This window comes from Toxorhynchites rutilus, chromosome 1 (genome assembly GCF_029784135.1).
Source record: "Toxorhynchites rutilus septentrionalis strain SRP chromosome 1, ASM2978413v1, whole genome shotgun sequence".
In the NCBI taxonomy this organism is placed as follows: domain Eukaryota; kingdom Metazoa; phylum Arthropoda; class Insecta; order Diptera; family Culicidae; genus Toxorhynchites; species Toxorhynchites rutilus.
This window is the reverse complement of record NC_073744.1, coordinates 18,245,655-18,260,084: the sequence shown is the minus strand read 5'-3', so window position 1 is coordinate 18,260,084 and position 14,430 is coordinate 18,245,655.

Sequence of the window (14,430 nt, the reverse complement as noted above, 5' to 3'; positions counted from 1 at the left end):
ATGTTACGCCGATGAGCAATTTCACTTTTGCTTCCTCAAGGTTTCTGGTTCTTGTGTCCGGCAGATAATTGAGGCTTTAAGGGTTTTTTTTGGCACATTTATGACAAACACGCACAAGGGAGGGTGCAATTTTTGTTTATCGTTTCGATCTGCTTCCGATAAACAGTTATCATTTTTGGGTCAAATTTGTGATGCAATGTAACCAGGTTGATTAGGATGCGCTTTTGATGGTACATACTAAATAATAAAGAATTGCAACTAATTTCATAGTTATTCTAAGTGTAATTTCAAAAGAAACAACATGTAGTATGTAAATGATTTTGAGCGGCAATGTAATTTAATAACAATTCTGACGCAGACTAAATGAACTCTGTGAACGAACCTTAATGCAAAGTGAAAAAAAAATCACTGGGAAATGATCGAAGCAACCGAAGCAACATTATGTTCCAACAATTTCTTTAGTGTCAGGCAAATGTATTCAAAAACTTCGAATATGTGTGATTTCTCTGTGTTGTGAATACTCAATTTCCTGGTTATGAAGAAAGTCGATCAGGTACAGGTAAGACTTTATCAATCCATACCTAGATTTGTTGGAATTAATCGAACGAAATAGTTTTTTATCCTTCCATTTACATGGCGATTAGAGGTGTCGGTTAATCGTTCGATTAACTCAAATAATTGAATATCTGCAATTTTATTCGAGTAATTTTATACCGAATAATGAAAAATCAAAATATGAATACATCGAATAAATATCAAAGTAATCGCGATTAATGAAAAAGGGAAAAAAAGGGAACCATTTTTTAAAAAAACAGTGCAAAATTTGTTTAACCGTCATGGTGTTTCGTTTAAATTCATCGAATATGCTAAACCATTTACGGTTGAAGCATAACAATAATCCCCTGGTGGTGGAGGAGACTGGGAAGAATTCAGGGTCTGCTGGAGTAAAATGCGGACTTGAAGAAGGTGGTCTCAGCTCTCGTTCTAAAATAGTAGTATTCAAATTCAGCGTGCCAAAGAAAATATATCATGCTAGTGGTCAATGATTCTATAAATATACTTCTTTTGAACTAGTAGCTATAGGGACCAAGCAGAAATATTTGAAAAAAATCAGCTATTTCAATAACATTCGAAAAACAGGTAATTTTGAACAGAAAAAAAAAAATGTGGAAATGGTAAATTTATCAATATACTGAAATACCATTTCATTCAAAACCCCTTATTCTGCACCATGTTTATTTCAAAATGGTACTTAATGTAACTTTTAAAATTATGACATATTTTTTTTATTATGTCTGTTCTTTTTAATTACAACAAATAAATATTCGCTCGATTAATCGAATACTGAAAGACAAATATTCGAATGAATCGAATATTTCGAAATGACCCCACGATTAATCGACAATCGGATAAACGAAAAATTTAGACATCTCTAATGGCGATTACAATAATGACGAATTTCATGAATACTAGAAGGAGGAGTTGGCAGCAGTGTTGCCACATTTTCATGTGTACTGGAAGGGAAAAAAAATTCCAACTGTACTTTTTTCTTTCAAAATTCTGTACCATCGCAAACATTCGTTGTAGAGAAACATTTGTTTCATTAGCATGAAAAAAACTCATTTACTTTCTACAAATAATTTTGTCTGGATAAAAACTCAAGAAGATAATTGAACTAGGTTTTCAATTTTATTTGATATTTGTTTCTATCGTTCTGTTTTTTTTAAACAAGAAAGTTTAAGGGTTTGTGTACAAACCATGACCGCATGTTTGACGTAGGATTACGTTGCGATATTTGTTGTGTGTTGATTTTGAATATCACCGAACAAGATATGATGATGTTTAATGAACAGTTTCGACCAGATGATTGTCGAGCCGTTCTACATTGTAACTATCAAACAAGCTAATCACGCACTATCACTGTAAGGAATTCAAATTCTCAAAAGTATTGCTACTGGAGAAGTTGCGATATAATAGTAAATAGTAATATTAGATTGAGGAACATCAAATCCATTATTTTCTCGGTAGTGTAATATCGATTATACATTTTCAAGTATATACTTTTTGTGAAGGTGTCATTTTACACTAAAACAATATTTTTTTTTGTGTGTTTGTTTCATTTAGTTGTAAGTTACAGGGTATTAACAACTACGGTAGCTTGATTTGGATGTTTTAATGCATCCATCATATAGTCCGATCTGGTACCAAGCGATTACCACCTTTTCCTGGCATTGCAAAACTTCCTTAGAGATAGAATATTGGGATCAAGAGATGGTTGTAAGATCGATTACTAGATTTTTTCGCTAATAAGGACCAATACTTCTATGAGAGAGGCATCATGAAGCTACCTTTATAGAGGCAATAAATTTCACAACAAAACGGTGCATATTTGACCCAAATCTGACAATCCGAAGCATATCATGAACCCCAAAGTTCAAAGACTCTTGAAGCCAAAAATAAGAAGAAGAATGAAATAATAGTTTGTACAATCTTTCATCAAAAAACTGTCTTCTGTTTTTATGTTATCCAAAGAATCACAGTTTTACGAGATAAACCAGCTTGCGGCTGAAAATCTCTCTATTAAAGATAAAAAAAGAGTCACGGTTCTTGCTCTTAAGAGAATTTAGCAGTGAATTGAATAAGTGATAATCTGAAGTAGCTTAATCTGGAAATAGCATATCCAAGAAAAACTTCAAACTTGTTTGCCGAGCCGTCAAAGAGATATGAGGTCTGAAGTTACTCTGGTGTAATACGACACCTATTATATTGACCAATCCTGAACGGATCCCTGCCTTCAATTCGTTCAGCTAGTAGCTGTATTTATTGGAATTTATCGACCAGTTATATGATAGAAGCTTATAAAACGAAATTTATTCACAATGCCACCAGACACAGAGCATGACTTTCTTCGGGTGAAATCGACTTTGAGAATGACTAACGGTTTATGTCGATTGTTCAAGGATTCCATTTAAAGTGCATTTTGCTTGAAAATAAATTTCTTGCACCTTTTTTCCGCGTGCTGTCAGATGTTTCTCCTATGAAAGGAGTGAACATTTTCATGAACGTGGAACTATCGTGCCATCACATTCTTGAATGGTGCCTACAAAATTCTGTCTCAGATCTTCTTTCGCCGTCTATCGCCAATAGTAAGTAGATTTGTGGGAAGTTATCAGGCCGGATTCACGCCCGATTGCTCGACGACGGACCAAGACTGATACAGGCAACGATGAACGGTGTGTGGTGCAGTGTGCGGATCTCAAGTGAGCTGTTGGAATCATTTGAGACTCACAGGGGAATTCGACAAGGCGATGAACTCTCCTGTCTGCTCTTCAACGTGGCGCTGGAAGGTGTTATGCAGAGAGCGAGCTTCAACATGCGGGGCACGATTTTTAACAAGTCTAGTCAGTTTATGTGCTTCGCCGACGGAATCATAATCATAATCATAATCGGAAGAATACATGCGACGGTAGCCGACTTGTATACCCGACTGAAACATGAAGCAGGGCTGATTGGATCAATGCGTCTAAGACTAAATACATGCTAGCAGGAGGGACTGATCGCAACAGAGTTCTTCTTGGTAGTGATCGACGGCGACGAGCTCGAGGTGGTAGAGGAATTTGTCTACTTTGGCTCATTGATAACAGCTGACAACAACAACAGCCGTGAAATTCGAAGACGCATAGTCAATGGAAGTCGTGCCTACTATAGGCTCCGCAAATCCTTGAGGTCCAAAAAACTCCGACGAAGTGTGCCATGTACAAATCCCTAATTCGACCGGTTATTCTTTATGGGCATGGAAGCATGGAAGCATGGTTTTCGAACGCCGAGTGCTCAGAACAATATAAGGTGGTGTATAGGAAAACGGAGAAAGGAGAAGGAGAATGACTTACGAACTGGCGCAACTCTATGGCGAACCCAGCATCCAGAAAGTCGCCAAGGACGAGTACGATGGGCAGGGTATGTTGCAAGATTGCCGAACAGCAGCCCTGCGAAGAAGGTGTTCGCATTGAATCCGGTAGGAACGAGAAGGAGAGGAGTCCAGCGAGCGAGGTGGTTGGACCAGGTGCAGCAGGACTTGGCAAGAATCGGTGCAGCCGGGAGTTGGGGATGGATCGGGTTTATTGGCGAAAAGTTTCGAATCAGATCTAATCTCTCAATGGGATGTTGAATCATAGTAAACAAAAAATACTGATTTGTAATCTCATTAATCTGTTTTCCAAGCATTTTTTAAGTAATTGAAACAAGTTTTCGGATCAATAATCCATAATTATATAACTCATTTTATCTTTTGATTAAGATGATTACAATCCATTTCGCATAGCTGGCAAAGAATTATTAATGTTCAAAGAGAAATCGAATTCACCTCGAAAATATTCAGCACAAATAATACCCAACACTCCTGTTATTATCAAACAATGTGGTTTCTTTAATATGGTGGAATATTCTCTACACCATATCAAACATTTCATTTTCTTCGCTATCAAATCCATAGCCATTGCTACCATTTGTAAACAATCTGTATCGAATTGTCACCTACACTTCGGTTTTCGCTAAACGCTCTGTTCGATCCGGTGGCAGAAAAGAAATGGGGTTGGGAGAGAAGACCTTAAGCGAGCGAGCGAGACCATCTTCCCATTATTTTCCTCTCACAACTAAATGTAACGAACAAACGTGATTAATTATAGACGCTTTAAACTTTTCAGTTCATTCGTTCACCCACTAAAAAGTCATTAACGTTCGAAACCTTGCACTCCAAGTGTCACGCTCTCGTTTTCGAAACTTTGAACTTACACCCCGGTACAGAAATGAAAGACGTAGTTCTACATCAAAATTTTGTATTTTTTTCAAATTTCTAGACTAGAATACTGCCTTATAAAAAAATAGCTCCACCTATGTTTCCGACACATAGGGGAAAGGGCTGCCCCCCGGGGGACGCGTCCACGCGAAACGAACGAATCGCGACGGGGGCAGTTTCGGACAGCGCTTGTAAAAGTTAAGTGGTACAATTTTCAACCAAATTAAAAATATAAGTTAGTTAACAGCCCTTTCACCAACAGTTGTCATATGGTTTGACATCTTCTGGTATGGTTTGACAACGAGTGAAGTTTTTCTTACACCACAATGAGTGTTCTTTTATTAAAGTCATACTGTAGATATTTTCCATTTTTTTGTATTTTTTTTAGGTTTTGTTATTTTTGAGCTTATGTTATTATTGGTACCGAATTTATTGACCAATGAAGTTATATAAAAATGTTACCATATGGTTGCATTCCGAAGACATGAAAAATCATCAAAGTTGTTGTTCGATTTTTCGAACAGCTGGTCATTAATGAGTTACGAGTTCTGCTATTAGGTCAGTTCTATAAAGGATTCAAATAATTATGGTGTCACTTTATAAAATTATGTATCACGAAAGACACAGATAATCTCATAGACGGCACCCACGTGTAAACCGGTGCCCTGGACCCAGCAAACATTAAATCGCATAACAAACGTATATATAACCCCATATGCCCTAAAATTTGGTTGGCATATAATGCGCCTAACTGGCATATGCATGCAAAAGTGGAGGCCATATACATACATGGCAAATGCTTACCGAATTTGTATGGATGAATATGCAACTTTGACCGGCTATAATAGCGATTATGTTGAAATTGAATTGCGATCTAATATGAATATATTCATGAATTGTCAAAGCACTAAATACGACTTTTGCCATGCTCATATACGATTTATTACTGACATAAAAAAAAAATGGCGCAAAATATTTTCGTGAAATGTTTATTATAGCCTCACGAATCGCCATTTTTATATATGAGTATTTATGTTTGTAGAAATACTAATTGTTTGATTGACTTGTGTTGGGAGTGGAATATGAATGTTTAAAATGGCACAGATTGATGTTTGGTGAAAACTGCTCCGATGTGGGTTCGAACTCCGGTCGTCTGGATTATCATCCACCAGCTATCTCGCGCGGCTATCTGAAATTTAATTCAACATCGGTTAAAACTTTCGAGTGCATCAGCATTTCATTGACATTTCAATATGATGTAATATGTTCTTTAGTGGGATCTAATATGATTTACTGTTTCATGATTTTCTTCAACATGCAACACGATTCACTACAGTACTGAATCGAGTTAAATTATACGCTTATACGACACACAAACTGCATCAGCGTAATATACGCATATGATGCGGATTAAATATATTTTACGACACGTGGAGGCGATCTGGCGTAGTGGTAACATCCATACCTCTCACGCAGAGATCACGAGTTCAATTCTCACTCCCGACATTCTTCCAAAAATGGAAGTAAACGTGACGAACCAGCCAAAATGTGTTGAAAGTCACTATAATAGAGAAAAAATAAATAAATATTTTACGACAATGTACATCATAAAATTTATGTTTATTATACCGAATTGCGACTTAATTTGATAATAGTATATAAACTCGAGTTTTTACATTTTATGCGACTTCAAATATACACGATAAATACTTTGATTGATATTATATGCGATTATGATTTATTCGGATTTCTTGTAAGACTTGGCACGTGCAAAATTATACGATTTAATGTTTGCTGGGGACTTTCATTCCATTACAGAGCACGTCACTCGTCTGCCCACTTCGTGCAATCTGATAACCCAAAATAAAAATCAAACATACATACAAAGTGTATTCGCAGTGCCGAGTACGATTAAGCGAAGTGAAAAAACTGACCTAAATCGGCCGCGTTCCTCTTGTCCAGAGTTTTGTTATCTGAGCTGACACTGCCAGTTATCACAACATGCTGTTGACTTCCATTCAGGGACGCACCGTCTTATCAGTTCGATGACTGCATCCAGCAGGCGTCCAAGACCTAACCCAATTATTTTGCACGGAGTGCTATTTTGACGTGACCACTAAGCAAAGCCACTCAGAGGGAATGTTCCAATTGTGTTTGGTGTTCTTGAACCGATGTAATTTCGAAACCTTGCGTCTGTCTGAGATTGCTGGGCAGAAATGGGTCAATTCGTTGGTTGGCTGGCGAAGCGTGGTCCGCCGAAAAACTCGAATTGCAGCAAAGCTTCGAAACAAGGAAATAAGTACTCCACTGTTGCACACGATAATACAAACACAGACGACCTTGAGTTCGTGCATCCACCGCCATGCTGACGTCCAACAGCCAACAATTCTGTGTTTGTTTGGGGGAAACACACCAAGTGTGCAATGAGTAGTATATACTAGACTGAAATAAATCCGTAGAGGGAGAGATAAAAAAATGGTTTTTTGTGTGTGCGCGAATAATTGTGTACTTAGTGCGTCAGGGGTGCGGGGGGCAGTAAAATTTGCGAACCGAAACGCGCGAAACGCCAAGAAGCGAGGGTGATGATGATGGTGAAGCCGGCGACTATGAAGCCATCAGGGCCGTCTGGTGTCTGTTCAATGTTTTCTAATTCAATGAACTCTTTTCTACGTCGCATTCGCTTTTGTCAATGCTCAAATTCGAAACTTGTTGTGGCAGGTCCGGTCTGTTTAGAGATAGTAATGACATGTTCGCTGTTTGCACGCTGGTTTTTTGCAACCGTATGCAGTGACTCATATCTATCATTTTTCGGATGGATGCATACGACTTTTGACTTTTCATGTGTCGGAACGGTGAATTTGGGAAAACGTAAGCTGTTCAGTTTTTGCGCATCAACCCCTTTTTTTCCTGTAATGAGCAATTATCTTTATTGTCGCTGCTGTTTCTCGTTTGGCTTTACACCTGTCTGCCATTTTTGGGGTTTTTATTAACATACATTTTTATTTACCCTATAGTTCGTATTATTGAACGGAATAACATTTGATAAAATTGGATAACAGGATGAGCAAACAGAAGAGGAGAGACGGGATATGTGGTCTCTGCACAACACTTGCCGTTACTTCGTTACGTTTATTGCGTTCATTACAAACAATTGGGTTTTCAGAGTCCTCCACACGCAAAGGCAGATGTTTGGTAGCGCTTGCGTTGGCTTTTGTTCCTTGTTTTTTTTCAATTTTTCGGGTGTAAAGGCTTCGACCCAATTGGATTATGACAAGTAAAACGTACGAATATGCAGGGGTATTCCATGACAGCTTGTGTCTTCTGACGAAGTTTGCTCAATTTGGTGAAGGGGAGTTAAGTAGGACAGCGGGTTATTTTTTCCTCGAGAAAAAAACAACATTATAATAACTGTACTTTTGATGTAAGCAATTTTTTGCTCATAAACGGCACTTGAGGATCGCTTAGCTTTTGAATTCGATCTACTGCAATTATTTTTTTCTCAGTTCTGAAAACATCAATTTTATCCTAAAAATGGGTGGCTATCAGCAGGTTACTAGGATTTTGACAAAAAGTTAAGATTTTGCAAATTAATTTTCTAACTATTCCATTTTCGGTAGGTGTGCAGTCAAGAAAAAAGAAGGAAGCTCCGTTCCTAGCTATGGTCACCTTTGGTAGAGTTGCTTCCGTATGGTCAAACACTAAATTCAGATCTCTAGTGTCAATAACTAGACCTTTTGAAGCTAGCGATTGACCAGAAACGGCCCACAGAAGAGGTGTTCTGTTCCATCTGGACAATGCAAGGCCACACATGTCTGTACACCCAAAATTGATTTTTAGCTCATGTTTTGTTATCCCGATTTTTGACATTAAATGAGACCTAACATAATAGAAAATGTCATGACTTACAAATACTGGGAAGCATTTGTATAATACACATGGTACAGCAATATAAGATTAATACGAGCGAGAGAAACAGAAGATAAATAAGCTTTCCGCATACTTCGCCACATACACTGGCCAGACCGAGATAGATATTGTTCTCCTTCATGCGCTGCTTTTCACTCTTAGAAAACACTTCCCAACTTAATTTTAAAATCAAGTGCAATATTATCACGTATTTGCTGAACAACTGCTGAAGCATCATTAGCCATGTGGATAGCGTGGTCGTTTAACATAGCTTTACATTCCAGCCGGCCTTGGTTCGATCCCCATTGACGACGTATGGACTTTTTTTTGGCACATTCCCAAATGAAATGAGAAAAGAAAACAGAGAGAGATGTCTGCACGCATACATACAAACCATTTTGAGCTTTTAAAACGGGGCTCATTATTTGCGCTTTTGACTCTCTAGACACACTAAATGGCATCATTTGTGCCAAAGATGAAATGTTTTCTGCCAACGCTAGTTTGGGTGTAGTGTCTCGCCAGAAACTCCGGGAACTTGGTTGGAAAGTTTTGATGCATACACCATATAGTCCTGACCTGGCACTGAGTGATTACCACCTTTTCTTCGCATTGCAAAATTTTCTGAGTGTTAAGAAATTAGGATTAAAAGAAGATTGTGAAAATCGATTACTAGAGTTTTTAGCCAATAAGAACCAAATATTCTATGAGAAAGGCATTATGAGGCTAGCTTTTAAATGGCAACAAATTATATAACAAACCGGTGCATATTTGACACAAATTGGACAATCCGAAGCATCTTAAATAAAGTTTGAATTTCACGCAAAAAATGGATTACTTTTTCCCCAGCTTAATGTTTTGAATGATTCATTTACAACCATTTGTTCCCGATAGAGTTGCATTCTCATAAAACAGTGCGAGCTTCTAGAGGCGAATGAACTGAAAAGTTTAAACCCTCTTAAATCCAAAAAGAAGAAGAAGAAGTACGAACTTAGTTGCGCATAGATTAGGGAAAAATGGATGAAAAAATCAGAAGGTTTGAACGTTTTGTAATTATTTTTCCAATTACATTCAACGTAGGGGAAGGTTGCCCTAATCCGTCCGGTGGCCTTGAGCCGACCACCCCTTGGATCTCGGGAATGGCACTACCTACCGAATTTATAGTGTCAAATGAAAGGTGTCACTACTCTGACAATCTGGTTATATGGTGACCTTTTTCTTGGTCCCTTCATTCTAGCCATTCGACGCCAAACCCCGGTTTGTGTTTCAATGCTTAAAAAAAAAAAAAAACAGGAGGTTGTGTCCAAGACACGACCACATCGTTGACGTAGAACTACGCTGTTATTTTGGTCAAGTCCTCCGCTTTGCGCTCGTCTCAACAGAAGCCCTTTCTATAAATATTTCAGGTCTCGATTAGCTTAGCTTTCATCCTTGGTGGAGATAGTTTTGTTACTGATCAAATCACACACAAAATTCCTGAACAATTATTTTCTTGATGAGCCGATGATAGCCTGGTTTGATGATTCTCCACACAATTGTGTAGTTCAGAACCTTAATGGAATGGCGTCAGTATGATGTAATGATTGCAATGCCAGAGACATCAGCGAGTAAGTAATTTGGTCGCTACCACAGCTCAATCCGAAACGAGCGATGCTTATTGCTTCGTACATGGAACCATACTGAAAGTTTGCCTCAGCGAAATCCTGCGTTCTTCTTCTTCTTCTTTTTTTTGTTCTCGGATACTTTAAATCATTCCCCTCCGTTGATCGCCGATAAGTTGCTCGTTATTGACGGCATGGGTAGGAAAGCTCACAAATGACAAATGTATGGGAAAATGAAAATGCTTCTAGTTTTCATCAATTTAAACCATTTACACACCAGGGGATTGTAGTATATAGCATGAAAAACAAATCTTAGGGAATTTGCGATTCGTTTGGTATGTAAATCGTCAAAATCCGTTCGCAGCAAAAAAAGTTATTAACGTTAACTTTATTTCATAAAAACGTGACCTGTTTTCTGATTTGGCACCCTTAATGAAAGACGTGGTTCTACGCCAAAAGCTAAATCTTTTACCTGTACGGAAAATGAGTTAGATATTCTTGTGGTTCTCGAAAAATATCAAAACCAGCCAATTTCGATTGATTATGGTTTGCTCTTCAAAGCAAGCTATATAGATTGAATTTACCTGTTACCTGTAGTATCCAGCATGTCGTTGATTGAAAAAAGTCAGGGTGGTCCTAAACCGATCCTTTGTTTTTGCTATGTTTGTGGCCGTTTGTGTTTGCGTGTTGACCGTTGAACGGTGAGCATCGAGCGTTGAGCATCGACTGTCGAGTTACCGTTTTCTTTGCCGTTTCCTTTCTGTTTCCGTTTTCGTTTCCGTTTCCGTTTGTGCATGTGTTCTTTTGCTAACGCCATTTCGCCAACACCTTCTTTGTCTCGCTTTAACACTAACTCAACTCCTAATTATTGTGTACTGGTATGATGCCAATGTTTAGACAAAAGTGTTATATCTGGTAGGAATATCGCTACAAGTTGTTGTTTATGAAAATTTGAGCATATGGGTGTCGCAAAAATTTCTGCAGCTAGGGGCTGGAAACGCTAAAGTGAATGACTCAGGGGTCAAAATGATTGAGGTTTCTGCTGCTAGGGGATTGGAAACGTAAAACTGATTGGCTAGGAGACCAAAATATGAAAAGCTTTTGCAACTAAGGTACTGGAAACGTAAAATTGAGTGGCTAGATGGCCAAAACATGAAACGTTTCTGCTGCTAGGGGGCTGGAAACGTGAAATTGAGTGAATCTGAGGCCAAAATAAGAGGAGTTTTTACAGTTAGGGAGCTGGAAACGTAAAACTGAGTACTAGATAACCAAAATAAGGTAAGTTCCTGCAGCTAGGCGGCTGGAAACGTAAAATTAAGTGACAAGATAGTCAAAACATGAAAAGTTTTTGCAGCTAGGGGGCTGGAAACGTGAAATTTAGTGGATATCAGTCCAAAATAAAAAAAAATTCTGCAGTTAGGGGATTAGAAACGTGACATTGAGTAACCAGAAAGTCAAAATATGAAAAGTTTTTGTAGCTAGGGGGCTGGATACATAAAATTTAATGACTAGAGGGCCAAAATAAGAGAAGTTTCTGCAGTGAGGGGGTGAAAACGTAAAATTGACAAAACATGAAAAGTTTCTGCAGCTGACGGCAGGAAACGTGAAATAAAATGGCTAGTGAGCTGGTATGATGAAAGTTATTGTAACTGAAAGCATGAGGTTGAATGAAGCATTTTTTTCTTGTTTTATAGAGAGCAGTTTACCCTTCTGGACTGGCTCGTCAGAAAATATCTCAGAACATATCAGAAACAGTTCTCTATAATGAAGAAGATACCTCGAAATATCGTATTTTGTCTCAGACATTTTACGGCTCGTGGGGCTCAAAATTTGAGATTATTAACATTTTTTTTGTGTGATCGAATTCGCTTCAAATGGATGAGAGTCGTCTGTTGCCCATGTTTAGATGTGAAAAATTGAGAATGGCAAATAGGCACAATAATGGCTTCAGTAAATAGGGTCCCTTAAATGTTACTTTGAATCGTACCATATCACTAATCAGAAGCTAGAGCGATTCAAGGTGCTTCATTTGGGAGGCCCACAGTTTTAGAAGGTGCTAAGGAGTTTCAAAGAAATTGAAGTTATCTCGATGTTGTTACTTGAAAAGCCTTGGTATGACATCGCGGCAGAACGATTGGAGGCTTATTTGAAGCCACGTTGGCAAAACGTCCTTAAATGCTATAAGCTAAGGAACATGAAGCAAGGCACAAACGAAAGAATTTCTAATTACGTTCTACGATTGCGACAACAGCCTATGGACTGTGGTTGTGGGAAGGTTGTTCTTCTCCGGAACATCGTCGGAAGATATAAGAGAAGAATCAATCCATTTTCTGATACCGAAGCATTGGGCGAATCATTAGAAAGCGTTAGATCTCAAGAGCTGGAGATGAGCAGCAAGCATTCTCGTGCGGATACCCGGGAATTTTAGCGATGCAAAAATCGTGTAATTTTTTGATGCTATGATTGTCTGGTGGTGCAAATAATGCAGCCGTAACGATAAATATAAACAAGGAGGAGAGGTAGCGGGAGGGAAATATTTGCGCTAGGGTATGGGTAGGGTAGGTAACGAATCTCTGCTGAGGCAAATATTCTGTCTTTTTCATTAACTCCAGGCAGTTAAAATCACTTGTTTTCCGTCGTCATAAGGGCTTCATTAGTGTCTTAGACATTGCATCAATGCATTGCGCCAAATAATTATTTGGGGAATATTAAGCCAGACCATCGTGAATGTCGTGCTGGAATGATGTAAGTTATTTGGGTTCGCGTGCCAGTCGCAAAACTACCTTCAAATATGATTGCATTTGCGCTAATCTTGATCATAATGGAGCAATTCTACGCTTTTTGAGGGTATTGAGATTAATAAAATGAGTTTATTTCGTTCATTTAGTCACAAAGAAAGTAACTGTCGTTCTGGAATTTTGTATGTGATTTGGTTTCGCTTGCCAATAACAAAATATTCTCCACTAAGGATGACAGCTGCGCTTATCTCGAGCATGAGAAAGTAATGCAACTTTTTTCGAGGCCAGTAATATAAACAGGAGTGTTTCTTTTGAGAATAGCGCAAAATGATGAGAAGTGTTCTTATTCATACTCGCTCCAAGCCACCAATGTATGGCTCTGTATAGTTTATTGTTCTGCGAGGGCAATAATGAATCATCAGTCGATTATCGTCAACTGATTCTACAACAAAAAAAAACCATTTCACAGCGACCAAACCATTCTACTGAACAGTTATATCTAAAATTTATCTGTGTTATAAAATAATATCCGATGTTATAAACAAGCGACTTGAATAATATAACAGCGTAGTTCTACATGAACAATGCGGTCGTGTCTTGAACACAACCTCCTTTATTTTTTTTTCGATGAAACACACACTGGACCAGTCTTCCGACAAACACTTACACATGTCCACCCGATGTGAAAATTACATGTCTTTGTTTGAATTCAAACATGATTTTCGCTAGTGTTGAATGTCTATCCCAAACGCGAACAATGATACACAAACATAAACATTGTAAACAAACACGATGTTCATAATTCACGAACATCATGTACAAACATATCACCCGATGTCGCAGTATTCATTGCTTTCGTTTCGTTTCTTTTCAAGCACGGAAAAAAATTATTCATCCTAAAATATTTCTTCGTAGAATACTTTTTCACAGAAACGAACTTGAAATTTAGTTCGCATTACAAAAATTACATGAACTAAGAGGCTATGAGTTCATGCACATTTTGCAAGTCTGATTATATAATCCTTGGTTTCGTGCAAAGAAAACATTCTCTGAATAGAAAGAAGTTTCTATGAGATTTTTTTGCGTGCATGTTGCCAATTGAAGTCTGGGGAAGCGACTGCACCATTGTCATGATAAATGCTTCCCTTCCCTTTTCATATCAACGCACCAACACACCGTGTGTTGAGTGGTGGTGGTGTGCTGTCTAATTCGCTTCTTTTACTCTACACACTGCTGTTGCTTGGGATGAAAATGCGAGAGAAACTGAACATCATGTTTGAACATCATGGGAAACAAACATGACACATTCTTAAACAACGGGTACAAAAAATAATGTTTGTCTGCAAACATAAAACTGCGTGAGTAGGGAGAACACTGTTCGTCTCGTACCCAG